The sequence below is a fragment of the Scylla paramamosain genome, chromosome 21, assembly GCF_035594125.1.
Source record: "Scylla paramamosain isolate STU-SP2022 chromosome 21, ASM3559412v1, whole genome shotgun sequence".
NCBI classification, from domain to species: Eukaryota; Metazoa; Arthropoda; class Malacostraca; order Decapoda; family Portunidae; genus Scylla; species Scylla paramamosain.
In genome coordinates, this window is record NC_087171.1 from 8,720,694 (window position 1) to 8,728,266 (window position 7,573).

The window sequence follows — 7,573 nt, forward strand, 5'->3', positions numbered from 1 at the left end:
GTGGCGAGTGGTGACACGGTGACATGTGGCTGGCGGTGGTGACATCCAGAGCCTGCCACTTGCCGCCCGCCAGCCGCCACCTGCCTGTCGTCACCGCGACTCGTGGTGTGCATGATCTGGGTCAGTGCCAAGGCGAGTGTCAGGTGAAAGCTAGAAAGTGACAACCCACCGTGCCGTGAATGTCGTCAAAACAATGAAAAAAAACAAATTAAAAAATTAATTACAAATAAGAATTACTTACACCAACTTTAGTGTACCAGGCACGCGCTGTGGTGTCCGAGTGGTTAAGGAGATGGACTCGAAATCCATTGGGCTCTGCCCGCACAGGTTCGAATCCTGTCCACAGCGAACTGTAGTTTTAACTTTGAATTTATTGCATGGTGCAGCGGATGCCTAATAGGATGAGACTCTGAAGGACAAGGCGCCCACCAAGACGAGGCGCCACCAGCGTTCCTGCGATCCATGGAGCACCACTTCCTCCGCGCCCCCGCCCACTCACCTCTGTTCAGTATCATATTTGTGGATCTGGCACCATTATCATTCAGCTCAGCACGCGTATCTCCGCGGAGCACTATCACCACCACCATGAAGAGAGCGGGGGCGTGCCCAGGGTCATAAAGCGGCACCTAATTCGTTCAGGGTTGTGCCGTGGTGTGAATGGGCGTGCGGTTAGGCGGGGGCGCGCCATTCATCGCCACAGCATCATGGGAGGAGCGGGGGAAGGGGGGGGCGAAGAGTCTGGGAGTTTTTGTGGTTATTATTATTCTTTTTTTTATTCCAGAGAGAGAGAGAGAGAGAGAGAGAGAGAGAGAGAGAGAGAGAGAGAGAGCGGTCCCTTCATTCAGATCCTCGCCGCCTACAGTCACAGCGGGCGGGGCCTCCCGTGAGCCACCTGCGGCCTCATCCCACTGCCCTCCACATGGGATATGCCAATGTGGTGATCTGGTTCCTTCCTCGCTGCGCTGGTAGTAACTGGTCCTTTCTCTACTAGGCGTCCTCGATACCATTCCTGCTACGAGTATACTCTCTCTCTCTCTCTCTCTCTCTCTCTCTCTCTCTCTCTCTCTCTCTCTCTCTCTCTCTCTCTCCCACACAACATACTTTCGCTATCGTAAGCCTTGCCTTGCCTTGCCTTGCTATCTTCTTCCTCTCCTCAAGGTTACAACCACATGTCCAAGTCGTGTTATTCTGCCGCAGATTTGCCTCACTTCTGCACGGTCGCTAATCTGAGTTTACGCAGCTTACTTTAAAGTTTGACGCATTTCGCATGGATTATTATCACTTAGTTGGGCATACAGGTTATGGGCGAATTGTAAATGAAATACTTTATGGTTTCGGGTGGAGTACGCACTAGATTTGTTATGCGTTATTTACTTTTTCCTCCTTTTTTTTAATTTTTCCTCTGTTTTTCTTTTCGTTTATTATTATTTTTTTTTTCGTTTCCTGTTTTGGTTTCTATACTTGCTTCATGTGCCTCCCTTCTGCATCCTCTTGTTTCGTGGTTACATCGAGAATAGAACATTTTTTTTTCTCTTGTACTTGTATTTTTACATTTTTGATCGGAGTTGCAATTAAGCGACTCTCTCTCTCTCTCTCTCTCTCTCTCTCTCTCTCTCTCTCTCTCTCTCTCTCTCTCTCTCTCTCTCTCTCTCTCTCTCTCTCTCTAAAAATAATTATCTGACATTTCATCTCACAGATTCAAGGTTTCCCCTTCATACATACGCACACACACACACACACACACACACACACTGATACACATACACACACACACAAAAGAACACCAGCCAAGTTTCCTCGTATCAGCCTCATTTCTTGTTAAACTGGCTAATCACGTCGAGGAAATCCTCATATCCCTAGTGCTCGCTATCTTTACGCTCTTCCCTTTCCATCTAACTTCCAAAAAGCACCGGATTAAGTCAGGGGCAGTGCAGGAATTCTCTCCCACGCAAGCATTCGTGGAAATAACTGTTAATCCCTGGTCTAGTTAATTGGCAGTAATCTCAGCATCTACGTGGTATGCTCTTTTCTGATTTTTTTATGCAGTCAGTTGATGCGAATCGTATCAGGGTAGTAGTAGTAGTAGTAGTAGTAGTAGTAGTAGTAGAGGTGGTGGTGGTGGTGGTGGTGGTGGTGGTGGTGGTGGTGGTGGTGGTGGTGGTGGTGGTGGTAGTAGTAGTAGTAGTAGTAGTAGTAGTAGTAGTAGTAGTAGTAGTAGTAGTAGTAAAGGTGGTGATGGTGGTGGTGGTGTTAGTAATAGTAGTATTAGTAGCAGTAGTAGTAGTAAAACCAGCATCGCCATCACCACCATCACCACCACTACCACACCAATTGTCTCTCATTACCATACGTTCTGAAGGCTCCTCCTCCTCGCTCTCCTCCTTCTTCTTCCCCCTCCCGTCCCTCTCCTCCTCCTTCTCCTCCTCCTCCTCCTCCTCCTCCTGCTTCTCCTCCACGTTGCCTCTCCGAAACCCTCCACCTATCGGCACAAGAGACACAGCACAGCTCTGCCAGCAGCGGTCACCTGCAGGAAGGCGCTCTGCAGGCGCTTTACTCTTAACCTGCATGCTGCCCTTCGACTTTCGCGCAGCCTTCACGCCAACGCAGGTGTTGCTGGTGCTAGTGTCTGTCCTCACCTAGTGCTCGGGGAAGGGAGGTGCAATACTGGTTAATTATCATTATTATTATTATTATTATCATTATTATTATTATTATTATTATTATTATTATTATTATTATTATTATTATTATTAATAATTAATTATTACAGTGGCGCCGCTCCTGAGTGCTGTTTCCAAGTCCCGTCACGCGCGCATTCTGGCGCGCGGTGACACATCAAAGAAATGAGGCGCATGTCTGCCGTGGGACAGATTTAGGCTTGGGCGAGACAGCATGGCTTAAAAAAAGTGACCAGTTGACAGCCTTGCTTGGCTCCGGTTCTCCTTGAGGGCTGGGAGAGAGAGAGAGAGAGAGAGAGAGAGAGAGAGAGAGAGAGAGAGAGAGAGAGAGAGAGAGAGAGAGAGAGAGAGAGAAGGATGGGCGTGTACGACAAACTAGGAATACATTACAGTCAATAACCAGGTACCCGGGTTTTTCCTGCTAATATTTCCTCTTACTCTTTACTTGTTGTGCAACGTTGATTTCTCCAAGTTTTCTCATTTCCCCTCCCCATGTCCATGCCTTAAGCTTCCTCCTCCTCCTCCTCCTCCTCCTCCTCCTCCTCCTCCTCCTTTCCCTACACGTTCTCCTCCCATCACCTCTCTCTACTCCTCCCCATTTCCTGCTCTTTAAATTCTACCCAACATCCGTTTTCTCTCTGTACTTCCCACAGTAACAATTATCCTCGTGCTCCACGGCCCTTCTTTAAACCCACACCTGTTCTTAATTGCCTTTCTCGCCTCCTTCTCCTCACTGTCTAGTTTACCATTGAGTTGTTCCCTCCTTTCTCCTCCCTGTACCTTCATGCTAACACATTCATGCACTTAACACATCCTTCGTTAGCTCCTAGTGGTTAATCCCCCTTGCCTAGTTCAACTTTCATGCCTGGCTCCGTTATTTCCTTGTGCTAAGTTAATTGGTGGGTGAAATATACGTTTAGTCGTGTAAGGGAGATGGATGAGGATAAGAAGAGTGCAGGTGGTGGTGAAGTGGAAGTTGGTGCAGTGGGTGACGAGTGTAATCAAGTAATGTCAGGTTTTGTCAAATTAACAGATGAGTTATGAGGTAAGTGGCTGGGTACTGACAGGACTGTGGGTGGGAACGAAGCTGGTTAGGAGGAGAGATTTATTACAGCCGTTTAACTCTAGTAAGCTGTGCTGTGCTGTGCTGGTTTAGTTAGTAGGTTAGGTTAGGTTAGTTTAGGTTAGTTTAGGTTAGGTTTGGTTAAATCAAGAATGGGGTGTTCCTGTGTAAATGTGTGGACAGGAATGATGCTGCTGTGAGGAGAGACTTACTACACTCACTCAATACCAGTAGGTTTTGTTGTTCTCATTCTATGGATAGGTTCAACAAATAACACAGTAGCTCGAGAGGCAGGACTTGTTACCAACAAAAAGTTGTAAAGAAATATTACTTATTTTTAGTTTTTTTGTTAGGTTAGGTTAGGTAAATAAGCAAAGAATTCGTAATAGTATTTTATGGACGAATTATCTGATATATATATATATATATATATATATATATATATATATATATATATATATATATATATATATATATATATATATATATATATATATATATATACACATATATATATATATATTATGTAAGAGGGCATGAACCAAGATCAACAAAAATGAAAAAGCGAACTGAAAAGTCCCACTGAAGACGCCAATCCCCAAAACAGAAGATCTCAAGGAAATATCCGTAAATCACGAGAAGTGTTTTCAAACCTTCCTTTTGAAAGAGTTTAAGTCATAGGCAGAAGGGAATACAGAAGCAGGCAGGGCGTTCCACAGTTTACCAGTCACCTTCTTCTATTACATTAGCATTAACATTTGGATTGATTTTATTCTGCTACCATCACTTTTTTTAATACGTAATATGATTTTTTTCTTTCTTTTAAATTTTACCATATTATAAGTATCTCTCTCTCTCTCTCTCTCTCTCTCTCTCTCTCTCTCTCTCTCTCTCTCTCTCTCTCTCTCTCTCTCTCTCTCTCTCCTTAACACCTTTGCATGTCACTGTCCTATTCTATTGCGGTCTTTCCATGTAGATTTTTTTTTTCTTACCTATACACGTAGCGAGCTTTTCTCTTTTTATCCACGTCGCATTTTTACAGTGCCTCAACACGCAGCGAAACTACCTTTTTCATCCGATCCGCAAGCAACCTGGTGTGTTTTTATCGCATGTATTATTTGCTAGTCTCTCTCTCTCTCTCTCTCTCTCTCTCTCTCTCTCTCTCTCTCTCTCTCTCTCTCTCTCTCTCTCTCTCTCTCTCTCTCTCTCTTTTGCGAATTTGCATGTCTCAGACCTTTCATCTTGTCTTTAACTTCAATGTAGAGACTTTTGTTGTTGTTGTTGTTGTTGTTGTTGTTGTTGTTGTTGTTGTTGTTGTCTCTTACATGCAGCGAATTGCTTTACCACTTTAACATGAAGTTTGTTCATTTGCCACCTTTGTATGGAATGGTATCATTTTTTTTTCCATCGTTATTGCATGGAGAGTAATTCCTTTTTTCCTTTTCTTCTTTTTTTCTTATTACTTATTTTTACTCACTGTCTTTTCATGTGGAGACCTTTAATTGCTGCCTTTACATTAAGCCTTTTTAATCGTCTTTTAATGGACCGAACTTTTTTTTAATCGTATTTGCATGGAAGAGATTTTTTTTTCACCTTTGCATAAAATCACCATTTCCACATCATCATGAAGTGAAGGAAAATTTTTTTATCGTCTTTGGAAGGAGAGGGCATTTTTACATCCAGTTTTAGTAACCATGACATTTTTTTTTTTCGTCTTTTGCTTCTACTAGCCTTTTTCTTTTTTCATTGGCATGCGTGAAGGGGACATTTTTAAACGCCTTTGCATGTAGCGGACATTTTTCTCTCCTTTTTTTTTTTCTCAAGCAGACCTTTTGTGCTTATCACGTAGCGCGTTTTTCTTCAGTTTTCGGTATGTTTACAACTCAGTTTATACGGTTGAAAAGGAGGAAGCCTTTAGGTATGTACATAATTAATCATCTTCTCATCGCTATCAAGTGAAAAATAAAGACCAAGAAAATTTTATAGGATTTGTTATTTTGAAAGTGCTGAACTTCAAGAGAGAGAGAGAGAGAGAGAGAGAGAGAGAGAGAGAGAGAGAGAGAGAGAGAGAGAGAGAGAGAGAGAGAGAGGAACCTTCATACCCTCTGTACACCTTCAAGACGCGCACAATTTATATGGTACTTCTTTGCATCAAAATGAATAGTGAAGCCTTCCGTCACACACTGAATAAAACATGAGTCACATCAACAGTCGTTAATGAAGTGTTTTTTTTTTCTTATTATTATTTCTCCCTTGGTTAAACTCCCTTAGAATATTAATAGCATAAGGCAAGTAAATAAATAAAATGGTTCACTGATCACTGTTTTTTTTTATTATTATTGTTGATTATTATTATTATTATTATTATTATTATTATTATTATTATTATTATTATTATTATTATCATTATTATTATTATTACTATTATTACTGCTGTTACTACTACTACTACTACTGCTGCTACTACTAATACTACTACTACTACTACTACTACTACATTATTTTTCTTTGTTTTATTTATTTATTCTTTTAACAGCATACTTTTATCCCTCCCTCATTTTTGTCCCCTTTCTCAGACTCCTTGGCAAGTAAAGAAACAATTAATCAATCAACAATCAAGCAAGCAAACAAACAAACAAAGTGACCAATCCTCGTCAAATTACAAATACGCATGGACAAGAGGAACAACATACACACACATAATTAACAAGCAACAACCAAACACAATTCCTGACCAAATTTCCTGGCGGGACACGGGGACACATGTAATGCTCGTGGAATGAATACGAGTACATGTCCTGCTCTGTATTCCTTGCCCAATGGTGCTAACTTTTCCGGTTCTTTTTACCTCCTTCCCTACCCTAACGGCATCCCAAGCAAGCCTTCTCCTGCCCTTCTCTCTGCTGTTCCGCTAAAAAGTTTATTATTCAGTAGGAGCACCTATTTATAATCTAACCTCGGTGTGTACGTGCGGACTGACGTGTGTGTGTGTGTGTGTGTGTGTGTGTGTGTGTGTGTGTGTGTGTGTGTGTGTGTGTGTGTGTGTGTGTGTGTGTGTGTGTGTGTGTGTGTGTGTGTGTCTGAGTCGGTCATCACCCTTTGCAATATTCGCCGCAGTTTCTCCCCTTGCATTCCCAGGTATCATCTTGAGCGGCTATATTTACTCGTACATACCGCGACTTACCTTTCCTGCTAGAGCTGAGGCTGGCTGACGCATCGGAAATTGACCTCAAAACATAATTTGTGGGTCTGTAAATACAATGTTTATAACTGCGCTTGAACTATGACGCCTCGTTTATTTTCATTCCTTGCTCCTTTTTCTTTCACTGTTTATTTCTTATATGGTTACTAGTTTCCATTTTTTTCTTTTTATTCAATCTCCTCTTAAAAATGGAAAAAAAAAAAAATAGCGTAAATGGTTTTCTAGTCTCCCTTTCCCTCTGGCATTTCCAGTAATTATAATTTTTCAGTCCATTCCTTCCTTCGTTTTTTCCATACCTTTTGAAAAACATAAATAAATGGTCTTGTAGGCGTTTTTTCTTTTTTTCTTCTTCTTTCTTCCATTCCCACTCACTGTAATTTCACGGGCTTTCCATTTCAGCCTTCAGTATTGATCAAGGTTTATGGAAGGTAAAACAAAAGGAATACAATCTACAGGCTTTCGTCCTTATGTGTCTCGCTTCTATTACTGTGCTTGTATTCACTCCGTACTATTCCATCTATAGTCTCTTCCCCTCATCGATGTCTCGCTTTCATACAGGGACAATTCGTTTTGTTCTTTTTTTGTACTTAGTCCTTCATTTACAGAACTGCTGCCTCCCTTGAAAGCACC

General features: G+C 41.9%; 1 non-coding gene across 1 annotated transcript; it reads left to right on the forward strand.

The window, feature by feature from the left end:
• The first annotated feature begins 266 nt into the window (after nt 1-266).
• Nucleotides 267-348, forward strand: Trnas-cga (transfer RNA serine (anticodon CGA)). Its single transcript has one exon. It is a non-coding gene; the product is annotated as a tRNA-Ser (tRNA).
• The last annotated feature ends 7,225 nt before the right edge of the window (nt 349-7,573 follow it).